Source organism: Eriocheir sinensis, unplaced genomic scaffold (genome assembly GCF_024679095.1).
Source record: "Eriocheir sinensis breed Jianghai 21 unplaced genomic scaffold, ASM2467909v1 Scaffold433, whole genome shotgun sequence".
NCBI classification, from domain to species: Eukaryota; Metazoa; Arthropoda; class Malacostraca; order Decapoda; family Varunidae; genus Eriocheir; species Eriocheir sinensis.
In genome coordinates this window covers 70,577-82,834 of record NW_026111758.1, presented here as the reverse complement: position 1 = coordinate 82,834, position 12,258 = coordinate 70,577, and the positions used below count along the sequence as shown (strand labels likewise).

The 12,258-nt window shown below is 47.0% G+C and overlaps 1 long non-coding RNA gene across 1 annotated transcript; it reads left to right on the top strand.

Moving 5' to 3' along the window:
* Positions 1-7,015: 7,015 nt before the first annotated feature.
* On the top strand, positions 7,016-11,892 carry LOC126992276 (uncharacterized). Its single transcript, XR_007746456.1, has 4 exons — positions 7,016-7,130; positions 8,407-8,577; positions 9,653-9,711; positions 10,712-11,892. It is a non-coding gene; the product is annotated as an uncharacterized LOC126992276 (long non-coding RNA).
* The last annotated feature ends 366 nt before the right edge of the window (positions 11,893-12,258 follow it).

Genomic DNA, 12,258 nt, shown 5'->3' with positions numbered 1-12,258 from the left:
ATAACACCATCCATATAAATATTGAACAACCATGGAGACATTGCACACCCCTACCTCAAAAACAATTTTATCTCAAAATGTTCACTTGTTTCTTCATTAATTCTGACACATGCAGATGCCGCCTCATAGAATGACTATTGCACTAAACAGTTTTCCTCCCACATCATATACCTTAAGACTTCCCAACCGACTGTGTCATAAGCTTTATCCAAATCCATGAAGGCAGCGTATATTTTTTTTTCTTTTTAATTTTTTTCTATTACCATCCTGAAGTAAAATATTTTTTCCAAACTTTCTTTTGCCTTTCTGAAGCCACCTTGTTCTTCACTGATTTTCTCCTCTGTAAGTCGTTGAACCCTCTGTTATGACTTTTCCGTTTACCTTTCCGGGTACACTCAACAGACTTATACCTCTATAGATCCCACAGTCCCCTCTCCTGTCCTTCCCTTTGTAAACTGGAACAATGATGGCTTTTGTCCAGTCTGCTGGCCGTTCCTCTTAGTATCATATTGGTCTTCTCCATATTTAAGCAATCTTCTGTGCTCTACATTCCATCCCCATCATCTAGCTGTTGAATTTCTTCCTCCCCGCTCTCTGATGTTATTTCTTTGAACATGTTCAGGCAGTTACAGCAACCACAGAGACTAGTACAGTGGAGAGATCTTACATCACTCAACTGTTTCAATTCACCACAAGTGTCATCGTTTTTACAATGAATAAGGCACTGAGGATGAGGAGGTTCCATTTTCGAATTCCGAAGTCCAGCTGCACTGCTGCAGCTTGCCTCTTCTTCTTCAGTGTCTAGGAACTAGTCAGGCCATGAAACCATGGCCTCTGGAGCCCAAGAAGTACAGTTTGCTGAAGATCTGGTCTGGTGAGCGCTGAGGTGACCCATGGGTGGGAGCTTGCACCTTGACAAGTCGTCTTCTTCTTGGTGGTTGTGAGGGCTGTAAAGGTCTGTTAGACCTTATTCACCCTGGTGAAGTCCTGTGAGGTGCTCACAGACGTTGTAGCTGGCCCGTCTTCCTCAGGAAGGCACAGGTGAGTGTTGTTGTTGTTGTTGTTGTTGTTTAGGGCCGCGGCGATCTAGTCGCTCACATGAGCCCTGGTGCCGTCCTGTGAGGGCTTCACAGGTGCGTCAGCTGCCCCGTCTTCCTGAGGAAGGCGCAGGTGAGGCGGGTGACAGCTTCCTGTCGTGATGGGTGGACTCCTGCCGCCGCCAGCAGCGTGGGCAGGTCAAAGGTGGGCACGTCCAGGGCGCGGAGTTGGTGTCGGAGCAACACTCGCTGGGAGTGGTGGCGTGGGCAGTGCAGCAGCAGGTGCTCAATGGTGTCCTCGACGGTCCTGCACCAGGGGCAGTGAGGGTCGGGGACGAGGCGCAGGCGGTGGAGGTGAGCGCCGAGACGTGTGTGGCCCAGGCGGAGGCGCGTCAAGGCCACGTCTAGGACGCGGGATTTTTTTCTCACCCACGGCTGTGGGGAGGAGTTGGTGCGGTATTGGCCCATGGTTGTGGTGCGGAGGGTGTTGGTGAGCGTGTCATCCCAGGAGGCGCGGCAGGTGCGGGAGATAAGGCATTTGGCTGTGGAGAGTGGTAGTGGGAGCGGCGTGATGTTTACCTCCGCAAGGGCCATCTTGACGGCGGCGTCTGCTATAGTGTTGCCTCGTATGCCGGAGTGCGAGGGCACCCACTGCAGGGTGACCTCCCACCCCTCGGATGTCAGGAGGAGGAGGGCTCGCTGGATGGTGTGGGCTTGGGCCGTCTTTGATGTTGGGTGGCGGGTGCGGAGGAGGTGGTGTGAGGAGAGGGAGTCAGTGTAAATGACAGCCTTGCCCTTGGTATGGGTAGTGTGAAGGTATCGATGGCCTGGTGCAGGGCGAGAGCTCAGCCGTCAGGACGTCTGTCTCTGGGGTAGTCTCCACGTCCTGCAGGTGCTGGTGCTGGGGTCATATATGGCTGAGGCAGTGGCGGGTGGAGATGGGGAGTGGGAGCCATCGGTGAAGATTTTCAAGTTTTGGTGGTAGAGGGACCTGTCAATCTTGAGGAAGTGTGTGGCCGCCACGTTGCTGGAGGTTGGTTTGTGTGGGAGGTCGTGGATGTACAGGGACATCGTGTAGGAGATATCTAGCCAGGGTGGGATAGGGGAGTGTGGGCTGATGGGTTGTGGTGGTGGTGGAGTGAGATGGAGTAGTAGGTGGACCAGTAATGCCCTCACAATCAGGGGTTGGTGGGCCGCGGGGAGCCAGACTGGAGCGTGCTGGTCGACTCCTGAGGTGCTGTAGAGCTCTGAGAGTGGGTGGGAAGGTGGCAGGCTCAAGATGCGGTGGTAGTGGTGGCACAGCATTTCTCTTCTGTGGGTGGCGAGCGGGGCGATGCCGCTTTCTGCATGGAGGGAGACAACTGGGGAGGACCTCATGGCCCCCATTGCGATCCTCAGGGCAGCGTTTTGGGTGGTGTCTAGCTTAGCTAGGTTGGAGGGGGCCGCTGCCCCATAGATGCTGCTGCCATATGATAGGCGCGCTCTGATGGTGGTGCAGTAGTATTGAAGGAGCATGTCTCGGCCTGCCCCCCAGCGAACACCTGCAAGCCTCTTCATGATGTCCAGGTGCTTGTTGCAGGAGGTGTGTAGGTATTCAATGTGGCTGGCCCAGGTGAGGCGAGGCCCATCCAGCCGCAGCCCCAGGAGGTTGTGTGTCCTGACATAGGGGACGGGTGTTCCATTTAGGGACACTGTAGGTGGTGTTGGCAGTCTTTTGAGGGTGAAACACATAAGGGCGCTTTTGTGTGGACTGATGGTGAGGCCCCAGGTGGTCACCCAGGCTGCGATGGCTGTGGCAGCCTCCTGGAGGTGTTGTGACTCCACCAGTGTCGGTGCCCTGCTTAGGATGGTTATGTCATCTGCAAACATGAGGAGGTGTGAGTGGGGAGGTACCTGGATGTCAGACATGAGTATGTTGAATAGCAAGGGGCTGAGGGCAGAACCCTGTGGCACTCCTCTTCGGATGGGGTGTGGTGATGACTTGGAGGCTCCCACCGCCACCTGGAAGGAGCGGCCAGAGAGGAAGTCTCTAACCCAGGCAAGGGTGGTGCCAGTGATCCCCATGCTGGCCAGCTTGTACACGACTCCCTCGTGTGGCGATGTGTCGAAGGCCCCCTCCAGGTCCACAAAGAGGGCCGACATGACTTGTCGCTGGCGGTAAGTGTCGCAGATGTGGAAGTCCATCTGCGCCAAGACATCCAGGGTGCTCCTGTGTGGTCGGAAGCCGCACTGCTCCCTCCTCAGCAGTCGCTTCTCCTCCACCCACCAGGATAAACGGGTCGCCACCAGGCGCTCCAACAGCTTTCCAATGCATAAGAGGAGGGCAATTGGCCTATAAGCTGATGGCAGCGATGGGTCCTTGCCTGGTTTGAGTATGGGAATGATGGTGGACATCTTCCAGCAGGAAGGGAACTCTCCTGTCTGCCAGCTGATGTTGAGGATCTGCAGGAGGTGGTCATGGATGTCGGGGGTGAGGTGAGTGAGGAAGTCATACGGGATGATATCATGGCCTGCAGCTTTCCCCGGCCTTAGGGAGGCCATTGCTTGGGTTGCTTCAGTTGGGGTAAAAGGCTGGATGAGCTCTGGGATGCCCGGGGAGTTGACAGCGTTGACTATGGCGTTGTGGGTGTTCTGGGACGGATGGATGGTGGGCGTGGTGCCTATCCTTGTGTGGTAAAAATTGGCCAGGACTTCCGCCTTCTGCTGGTCATCTAGCTGGGCATGGGTGTTATTGGTGATGGGAGGGGACTGGCGCACCTTCCTGCCTTCCATGGCATGCAGGAAGTCCCATGTCCTTTTGGTGGAAGTGGAGAATGAGAGGGAGGAGCAGTGGGTTCCCCATGCCTTCCTCTTGGCCTGGAGGATGGTCCTCCCACAGATGGCGTCGAGTCGTCGGTATTCCTGGCCTGCCAGAACGGTCAGTGTCTTGCGCCACTGGTTCCAGGCCCGGCGACGGGCTCTTACTGCCTGCTGACATGTGTCGTCCCACCATGCCTTCCCCGGACGGCGGGGGGTGCGGCGGGTAATGAGGTGGAATGCCGCTCGCCCAGCTCCCTCCAGTGTTTGGTTTAGGCCACTTGTTGCCTCCCCCAGTGGGCGGGTGGAGAGGTCAGGGGAGCAGTGTAGGGCCTACTGGAATTTTGGCCACCCAGTCGCTGTTAGTTTCCACCGTGGCAGGCATCCCGGTGAGGCCTGGGGGTGACCTGGGGAGAGAGGCTAAGATGGGAAGGTGGTCGCTCCCATGTAAGGGCCCGTGGAAAACTCTAAAGTGTTGAGCTGGTCACCGAGGAACAGGTCCATCACTAATGCTGCCCCTGTGTGGGGGTGGTACCTAGTTGCCAATCCTGGAGGGCTGAGGAGGCTCAGGTGCGGCGAACCCTGGAGGACCCGGAATAAGTTGTTGCCTGGGGTGTGCCTGTGGTGTGGAGGCAGGTTAGGGTCCCAGCAGTGGTGGTGGGCATTAAAGTCCCCCATGACTAGCAATGGGAGTGGGAGGGTAGAAAGGTAGTGTTCTAGCTCTTGATAGGTTGCTGCTCCACCTGGATTGTAGCACACTGCCACTGTGAGCCAGCCCCCATGGAGCCCTATCCTGGCGGCAGCTATCTCCAGGCAACCATCCGGCCACCTAGGAAGCCTGAGCTCTGAGTGTACCAGTTCCTCCCGGAGAGCAAGGAGGACTCCACCGCCTCGTCCCTGCTGGCGATCTTTCCTGATGATGGTGTACCCGGGTAAGGTGAGATGGAGATGGGGGGGGAGCCAGGTCTCACATAACCCAGCTACCGAGGGCAGTGTGTCCTTGAGGAAGATGTGGAGCTCCTGTGATTTCCGAAGGAGAGACCGGGCATTCCAGAGCATGAAGGAAAGAGCCATCACTGGAGGAGGGTAGACATTAACATGGAGACAGTGGGCCACAGGGACTTGAGTATGTCTATGAAAGACAGGCCCTGCTGGAAAAGATGGTAGCCCCTCGTGAGGAGGGTAAATAAACCTGGGATAAAATCGTCCCTGTTGGGAGGGGAGGAGGAGTACAGTCGCCGCAAAAAAAAATGTTACATCATGATTTTTTGGTTACGTAAACACAAAAATACAAGCTAAATGGGTTTTATTCACCTTTTCATGATTACAATATTTATACAAAATTGTTTACATTTTAGTATTTTGTCATATTTCCTTTCATCTTGATGACCCTCTCGATCCTCCTGGGCATGGAAGTGGCGAGAGTGGCGAAATACTCCAAGTCCATCGAAATCCACTGCTTCTTCAGGGCCTCCTTCAGGTCTGGTATGCTGCTGGGTCGTTCCTTCTGCAGGGTGTTCTTCACTTTGTTCCATGCATTTTCGATTGGATTGAGATCAGGGGAGTTACCAGGCCACTCCAGAACGTTAATATGGTTGTCCTCGAGGAATTTCTTCACCGCTTTTGATCTGTGTGCTGGTGCGCCGTCGTGCATAAAAAAGTTGCAGTCGTGTATCTCCCAGAACTTCACCATGTGGTCACGCAGAACATCGATGTAGTTGTCTGACTTCATAGTGACGTTCTTGGGTAGGAAGAATAAGCCACCTCTGCCCTTATTCCCGCTGAAGGCACCCCACACCATCACGCTGTCGGGATGTTTCACGGTTTTGACTGTGTACTTCGGGTCGTAGCGGGAGGCATCTCTCGGGCGTCTGACGATCTTCGAAGTACCCCTGATGAGCCGGAACGTACTCTCATCACTGAACATGACCTTCTTCCACTCCTCTGATGTCCAGTGTTGATATTTCTTGCAAAACTGCAGCCTTTTCTTTTTCATGTTCTCAGTCAGAAGAGGTTTCTTGGCGGCTCGACGTGTTGGCAATTTCAAGTCTTTCTGAAGTCGATGCTGTATCGTTCTGACTGTGACCTTCTTGAGCAGCTCTGAATGGTTTTGTTTTAGTTCTAACGCCGTTATACTAGGGTTTGACATCACTTCTCTCTTCAGAAGTTGGTCTGTGCGTTGCGAAGTCTTCCTTGGCCGGCCAGAGCCCTTCTTCCGTCGTGGAGTGGTACCCAGGGGCAGTGCGCTACTTGCTCTCTTGAGGCGGTAAATCGTCATTCTTGCGACCTGCAGCTCAGCCGCCACGCGTATCACACACATTCCTTGTTCTAATAGAGTCAGGGCCCGACTCTTCTGCACCAAAGACAGGTGACTTTTTGCCATTGTGACTGGTAGAAGTGGAGATACAGGGCGGGAAAGGTGGGGGTCGAGTAGAAAATGGTGCGCTCGGGAGCGGCACACATTTGCCCCTCTTTCGTCGAGCTCCGGGAGCTCACTGAGGAGCAAGGAGACTATAGAACAGGAGAGGGGGCCTCTATGGGAGACCGTGGGCGGGTGTTGGTGTATGTCGGTTGCAACAGATGGCGCAGGAGCAGCTTTGTTTACATCCAGGCGCCCCCCCCCTCCAGACCCACCCCCAGCCCATCAGCAGTGTTGCTACATGGGATCAAGCCGCAAATGTTGCTACTTTTTTTCTTCAGTCTGGTTATTTCCCATTTTAAATAAAAAAAATAGAGGTAGATAAATATTAAAATGAACAGTAGGAACTATATATACTGTATATATTTACTAGGTAGATATAGCCTGACTGCATGTCATGAGTAATGCTATTATTGTTATATTATTATACCGCAATTATATTATTTTCTCCGCATGTGTGGTTAGATGTGTTTTATGTGTTTAACCTTTCTGTATACATACTGGAATGAACCAATGAATTGTAGCCCTACTGCCGTTCTTTAAAACTATGTGATCATGTTTTTTCTTCCAAACTCATTGTTTTAGCACGCACGCTGACTTCCATCAGTAATGATGATATATATACACTGAGTCATTGGTTTGTAGGGGGAAAGAGTGGGTGAATATAATTATCTTGGTCTAACTTATACTGTTTATTATACCGCTATTCGCAGCAATATCTTTCTCTGCTCCGATTGCAACGCTGCCTCGTTCAAAAATCATAACCGCCGCGGCCGCCACGTTTACCAGCCGGAGCCTCAAATCATGTCCCTTTGTGGTGATAAAGAGGACACAGCCTGGTGTGAAGCTACACTTATTACGGAAGGATGCCAGCCGGGGTAAGTGATATATATATAAATAATGATAATGTGGAAATTCTAATCATTTTCACGCTGACAGTTGTTCTGAACTTGCTAACTGCATGCCTCCCCTCCTCCCGCGGCAAGAGGCCGAATGGCGTACACACGGCAGCTCCAGATTCCTCCCCACTACCACCTGTCAGCCTCGTCCACGTAGCTATCCAGTCTACTCTTAAAACAAGCTATCGTCCCTGCACTCACTATGTGATTGCTGAGTCTATTCCATTCCCCCACCACCCTATTACTAAACCAATGCCTGCCCATTTCCCTCCTAAATCTATACTTTTCTAATTTAAGTCAATTACTGCATGTTCTATCTTGCCAAACATCTTATGCAAAAGTTAACCAGCATCACTCTTTCATCCCTTACACTGATAAACTCTGGAACAGCCTTCCGTTGTCCGCATTTCCTCCTGCCTATAATCTGACCTTCAAGAAGAGTGTATCAAGACTCTACTTTTGTTTGGGAGTGGCGAGTAGTGGGGCTTTTTTTTCTAGTACGCTTTGTTGCTCTTGAGCTGTCTCCTTTGTTTAAAGAAAATAATAGTTAAATAAATGGAAGTTGGCCGCCAATGCTTCCAACACATTTTGGTGACATATCTACAAGTGGCTGGTGACTGTAAGCATCTCAGCAACCTGCATGCATCTATGCCATTCCTATCATGGTGCATGGAGCAAGCTTCACATAACACTCAGACAGAGACAGTTTAATTATGGTTACATATTAGACTCAGTTTATTGCTCAGTCTATTAGATGCAGTGCTGTTAATATTGTTAGTGGTAGTATTAGTACAATTAATGTATTTATTTTAATTAATTTATCATTATTTATTTACTATATTCTTAGTGTTTGAAAATTCCAATACTAGCATTAAGATAAACAAAAATATCAGAAATATATTTATACTCATTAATTATTATTGCTTTTCTTATTATTACTTCCTTCAATGTCCTGGCACTTTGACATCTAGTGTTTTTCTGTCTAGCAGCCAAAATTGTGGTCTTTCTGAATGTGTATGTCCTAAGTCTTCATTGGTGTATCTAGCTATATAACAAAAATCTGCATCTCTCCCTTCTCACCCAGTTGTCCCCGTACATCCTTTCAGTATCCAAAGAATTTCAATTTACATCTTGTAATCACTCAACTAATGCAGTGCAATCCTCATCTCTGTATTTTACCGTGTGGACATACTCTTTCCTTCCATGTTCCACTGTCGTTTGTTATTCCACATCTAACACAACCACATCCCAACAGATCCGAACACGTCCGATATCATCCAAGAGAATGTGGCAGCTGAAGGGGGAGAGGCCAAGGGTGAAGACATTTAGCCACCCCCCCTGAAGTACATGGCATCATTCAACCCTCTTGGTGAGCTGCAGGAATGTGCTTCCCATTGCAGTGCACCAGCTCCATGTACTGATTTTGGTATGAATACTTCATCTAGTGTTTGTTGATTGTTGTGTTATTAATCTAATTATGACTTCACAAAATAGACTGTGCAAGTCACTTAACACATGCCCTGCTCAACATCACTTTTAAGTTGTAGAATTCCTTCATATGGATGCTGATTTATGTATCCTGAAATGATTGGATATTGATTGTCTTAACATTTTTTTTTTTTTTGTCCATGATCACTGAACCATGTTACGGTATGTCTTTGGGTGTAGATCCAGGAAATGAGTTTTTGGGAGGACGTCAGACTTTTTGCGGGTGGAAGGAGCATTAGCATTACCGATTAGCCAGTCTAGGCAGTCCTGGTCTTGAAAAACTGGTGAAGTGACCTAAATCAGTGGGTATAACGGCCTGGACTTTGTGCCAAAGCATTGTTTTAGCTGCAGCGCTTTTGAGCTAGTTTTCCTGTATCACTCAGGAACATTGGGGGGGCCTGGGCCCCCCTTTGGATCCACCAATGTAGCTATGTCTTATAAAATATCTATCCTTTACAGTCTGATGGTGCATCCTTCTAGGTTGTCAAGTTTTAGTAGCTACTCATGAGAAGTATTCCTTATAATGATCATTGATTTCCAGATGGTTTGCACTAAAATAAGTGTCGTGTAACCTGCCGCAAATAATAATCAGCTGTAGTCAACCCTTGCTTTAAAGAACCAATATGGAGGAGGGGGGTGATGTTATATCCAAAAATCTTTTACATCTGAAGTATCCAACCTTTTTGTGTATAATAAACTTTGTTTGTTACATGAACTTAAAAGTTCACAATTTCCATACATGATTCTTTTTTCCTTGTATTTGATGATTAATCCTGACATGTATTTCCATTATCAGTAGGTAATATATAGTAACAAGACAATAATACACATTATAACAATGTATATATTATAGCCCAATGAGTGCACGAGATCATTTACCTCATCAGTGACGCCAAGTCCAGGAGTCCTTCCCTAAATTCTTTGCCCAAATTTGTGACACCAAGTATAATAACTAATTTTAGTGACCATTTGCATCCATTTTTCACTTTGATTAAAAAATTGCCTCTCAACAGGTGTGAACTTGATGGGGTTGGAGGAAACTCGACTTGGCCATCAAGCTCACCACAATATAGTAAGAAACCTCTTGTTCTCAGTGATAATTTATCCTCTTTAGTTACTATTCCGTGTTGCTTTAATCACAACTAATGTGTTGGAAACATTACAGCTTAATAACATACCTCACATCTCTGCATACAAATTGAGTTCAATATTCAACTGTTACACCAGTAGGCTTCATATCTCAAAAAAAAAGTATGTAAAAAGGTTGAAATTTTGAATGATATATTTAAACTCTTTATTATGTTTCTATGGGTGTAGTACCGTTACGATTAGTCGAGTGATCAGCATATGGGTCTTATGTTTTTGATAGCATAGGTTCAAATTTTGCCATAGGCTGGCAATTGATAGTAACAGTAGTGTCCACAGATATCTACCTGTTTCTTGTTTATCCTGTTCCACTTTAAACCATCACTGGCCAATCTTTGAAGAGGTAGCATAACCTTCAAGTGCCACTAACAAACCTTTGTCCATTCTTCTGATGTGATCCCTTTTTTTTTTTCTCCCCACCTGCCTATAGCGCCGGTAGGTTTTCTTCAGGCGCCTGGCGGTCGGCCCAGGCCTGTCATGATGCAGGCTTTTTTTTTTTATAGTGGTGCCATTTAGTATTGGCTCATGCTGCCGCCCAGAACTCATCCTTGATTCACTTGGATGGTTTAGCAGGGCTTAGGTATGACTAACATTGCAGAAACAGGGAATTTTTATGTTTTTAGTGTGGCAACACATTGACAAATGTTTTAGTATGGACTGAACATCAAAGATATATATGGTAAATGGGTGCTTGTAGATCTTGACATTATATCTGTCAAGAGTCTCCAGTTGTATCCTCTCCCCCATCTCTCCTGAAAATATTACTCTTGTCAGGCAATCTAAGTGAAGCCTTCCATCGATGCTGGCGTGCAGACATAATGTCAATGCTTAGATTCACTGTCCTTATAGCACTGAAAATAATGCAATTACATGCACATATTTTATTATTTAGAATTGTGATTAAATATTTTTTCATGTATTTTCAGACATGAAAAGTGAAAATTGCTGCACACAACAGTCTGTCGTCTGCACCGGGAGGCAAGGCAGCTCAAAGCCCAGGCTGTTACAAATCCTGGGCAGTTTTTGCCCAGAGCCAGCAATTTTTTAGATCCAATAGGGATGGATTTTTTCTGAGGTCAGGTTCAACATGCTGCAAGATGCCAAGATCTAAGCCTAGTAGGAGATATGGGTTACAAGAGAGGAGGTTTGCTCTGGCCTTATACTTTCAAAGTCCAAATGCTAATAGATTTCTGAGCACAGTATTTCACTTGTCTTCAGTTTCAACACTTCAATCATGACTCAGGGGTATTTCAGTACATGTTGGCTGGAGCAAACAGACTCTGACAGCCCTGCAGCAAAGAGCACAGGCTTTGTCAAAAGAAGAGAAACTTTGTGGGATTTGCCATTATTTAGTATTACTCTTGTTACGCCAAGAATTTTTTTCCATATACTTTGCCAAATATTGCAAGTAATGTACCATTGTTGGGCTTGCTTGTTATAAATCAGATCTTGTTCAATTAACAAGCTTTGGGTGTCTGCCACTTTCCAGTTGTAATGCAAGGAATCATTTATCTTCCCTGCTAGATATCACACGTAATGCACCATTGTTGGTTTTGCCTGTTATAAATCAGATCTTGTTCAGTTAAAAAGCTTTAGGTGTCTGCCACTTTCCAATTGTAATGCAAGGAATCCCCTGCCAGATATCGCATGTAATGCACCATTGTTGGTTTTGCCTATTATAAATCAGATCTTGTTCAGCTCACAAGCTTTGAATATCTACCATTGTTTATTTTAGGTGTAGTGCTTGGAAGCATTTGTTCTCTTACCTACCCAACAGTATGCAATATTTTATTGTGGATTTTGCCTGTTATATTTAATCTTGTTCAGGTAACAAGCTTTTGGTGTCTGCCTTACCTAATATGTCCTGCAGTGACACTTGGCTTGGTTTCATAATGTGAAATACAGCATGTAATTTCATCACACTAAGTGTCTATCATCACGTGTCTGGCATCATTAATGTGGCTTCCAGGAGTAATCTTGTTTGTATTACAGCTTGCAATTTTTTTTCTGCTTTATATGATATACATAATCACATAGGTATGATTTACAAAATGTAATGGCAGTTGATATTCTTGACTAATGCCTCATAAACCTTGTGAAAAATAATGCTTTTTTTTAGGGGGACAGAGAGTGGTTTGTTTGGTTGGCCAGTTCAAGGAGTTTCATATCAAATGATTTTATTACATCCAACTTTAATGTGTGCTAAAAACATATGTTTTATTACATCCAACTTTAATGTGTGCTAAAAACATATATTTTATTACATCCAACTTTAATGTGTGCTTCCTGCAATAAATGCTACATGTTTACTGATGTAGCCTATGAAATACATATCACTCTCTGCCCTGTAATTTGGTGTGTCACATACTGCAGCATAACTTTCCTGCTATTTTCTTACAGTATGAGTTGCCTTATTTTGTCTCATTTGCTTTTATCATATGTGCCTCCGCTGCATAGTTGTGCCTGCTGAGCT